We start from the raw sequence: 2500 nt of genomic DNA on the forward strand, positions 1-2500 counted from the left end.
GACGACCCCCCCCCCCCCAACGCACCAACAACCCCCTCCCCTCCAAACCCTCCGCGAGGGAGGGAGGGAGAGAGAGAGAGAGCGAGAGCGCGGGAGGGGAGAGAGCCGGGAGGGGATGGGGGGACGGGGAAGGTAGGGTGCGCGCACGCGGGACGGACACGGCCGAACGGCGGGCGGGCAGGCGGGAGCACGGGCCGGCGGCACAGGCGGGAGCCCTGCCGGGGTTGGAAGGCGGAGGGGTGGGGCGAGGAACGGGGGGTCGGGCAGGGCCCGAGGCGCGGGACGCGCCGCCTCGCGACGACCCCGGAGGGGGAACCGCGGCGAGCGGCGCGGGGCGGGGGAGCGGGGGGGGGGGGGAAAGCGGGCGCGGGCGTGGGGGGGGTCCGAGCGCGGCGGTCGCCCCCGACCGCCGGCCCTTTTCCCCCCACGCGACGCACCCGGCCTCCCCCCACACACGTCCCAACGTGCCCCGCGCTCCCACCGCGGCCCCGGACCGGGCCCGGCGGACGGCGCGGCACGCCTCCAGCCACAGAGACCCCCGCGGAGAACCAACACCCCCCCCAACACCGCGACAACGCGGGCTCGGGGCACGCAGTGCGGCGCGGCCGCAACCCGGGGGGAAGCGCGCAGCGGCGGGCGACGCCGCGGCGTCCCGCGGGCCGCCGCCGGGGCACGCATCCCCGGGGCGCAGCCCCGCGCGCGACTCGGCCTCGGCGCGAGCCGCCCCGACAGGGCAAAGGGGGCCGGGATCGCCGGCGGGGAGCGGGGGCGGGGCCGCGGCTCGGGCCCCCGACCGCACGGCCGCGGACCGGGAGAGGAGGGGGCCACGGCAGGACCGCCGCGGTCGCCGCCCGGGGCAAGGCGGCGAGACCGACGGCGCTCCGGATCCGCGCCTCCACCCCCCACGACGGCCCGCGGGACCGCGCGGCACGGGGCACCGCAAAACCCTCCCGAGACCCGGGCGGCGATCCCAAAGACCGCGTGCGGCACGAGGGATCTCCCCCAGAGGGACCGCGGCGGCGGCCGCGGCCCTCAGGCGCGAGCTCTCCTCGCCCTTCCCTTTTCTCGCGGGCGGCGACCGGCCGCCTCGGCCTCTCCCCCCCGCCCCACCTCTCCCCCCCCCAACCACCCCACGCCACCGCCCCACGGGCGCCGGCCCCCAGCCCCCGTCCCACGCCCTCCCACGTCCCACACACAGGCCACCGCCGAGCGGACCCGGCGGGGCGAGGCGGGGGCGAGGGGGGTGCTGAGGGAGGCGGCAGGGACCGGACACACGGGGCCGGGGAGGGGGCGGGGGGAGGAGGAGGAGGAGGAGGAAGGAGGGAGGGCCGGCAGCGGCGGCCACCGTCGTCTGCACTTAGGGGGACGGAGGGCCCGGCGGCCAGGACGACCCTCTCCCCGGCCCACAGGTGACCCCGCACACCGAACCGCCGCGCAGGCGGGCGTGGCGGGGCGCACTCGGGCAGGGGCGGGCGCCGGCGGGACAGGCCCTGCGAGGGAACCCCCAGCCGCGCCTTACCCCCGGGAGAGAGACCCACCCGGGGGAGGCGATTGATCGGCAAGCGACGCTCAGACAGGCGTAGCCCCGGGAGGAACCCGGGGCCGCAAGTGCGTTCGAAGTGTCGATGATCAATGTGTCCTGCAATTCACATTAATTCTCGCAGCTAGCTGCGTTCTTCATCGACGCACGAGCCGAGTGATCCACCGCTAAGAGTCGTACGAGTTTTTGTGATCACCGGGAGGGCCAACCCCGAAAAGGGGCGACCCCCCCAACCTGGCACAGCACATCCCCGAAGGGTGCCTCCGGCCGGCCAGCAAGAGACAACAAAGACCAGACTCCGAGAGGTCGGAAGGGTTGGAACAGGGCAAGTCCAGCAGCCCGCCCCGCCACGCGGACGACGCGCGGGGCGAGCTCAGAACAACCCCACAGGCGCCCAGGGGGTTCCCGCCTGTCCCCTTCCCCCCAACACACACCCAAGGGACACGGGGCGCACGCACACGCACACGCTCACGCACCACCCGGCAGCCGCCGGGCAAGCCCCTCCCGGCAACCGGGGAGGGCCGTGGCGTGGGCGCAAGCGCGGCGGCGCCCCGGCCTGGGGCGGCGGGGGGGCGGGCAGCGGAGTCTGGAGGAGACACGGGAAGACCAGCCTCCACGGCTCCCCACGGGCCCGACCGCCCCGACCCGAGGCGGACGGGCGACCCCCAAAGGGTCTTTAAACCTCCGCGCCGGGACGCGCTAGGTACCTGGACAGGGTGGAGGCGGGCGAGGTGGGTGGGGGACGAGGGAGCCCGCGACACCGCCAACCACCTCGACGCCGGCCCCCCCGGGGCCGCGGCCGGACCCACAAACGGCAACCGAAAGCCCCGACGCTGCCGGCCCGTGACGGAGGCTCCGACGGGGGCTAACCGCCCCCCCACAGACCGCCGCCGCCCGACGCCCCTCGCTTCCCCCCCCCACGACCCCCACACGACCCTTCTTCTCCCCCCCCATCCAGGG

The 2500-nt window shown here is 76.9% G+C and overlaps 1 non-coding gene across 1 annotated transcript; it reads right to left on the bottom strand.

The window, feature by feature from the left end:
- Nucleotides 1-1563: 1563 nt before the first annotated feature.
- LOC145713152 (5.8S ribosomal RNA) lies at nucleotides 1564-1716 on the bottom strand. Its single transcript, XR_014136124.1, has one exon. It is a non-coding gene; the product is annotated as a 5.8S ribosomal RNA (ribosomal RNA).
- Between the last annotated feature and the right edge of the window lie 784 nt (nucleotides 1717-2500).

The sequence above is a fragment of the Panthera onca genome, chromosome E1, assembly GCF_046562875.1.
Source record: "Panthera onca isolate mPanOnc1 chromosome E1, mPanOnc1 haplotype 2, whole genome shotgun sequence".
NCBI classification, from domain to species: domain Eukaryota; kingdom Metazoa; phylum Chordata; class Mammalia; order Carnivora; family Felidae; genus Panthera; species Panthera onca.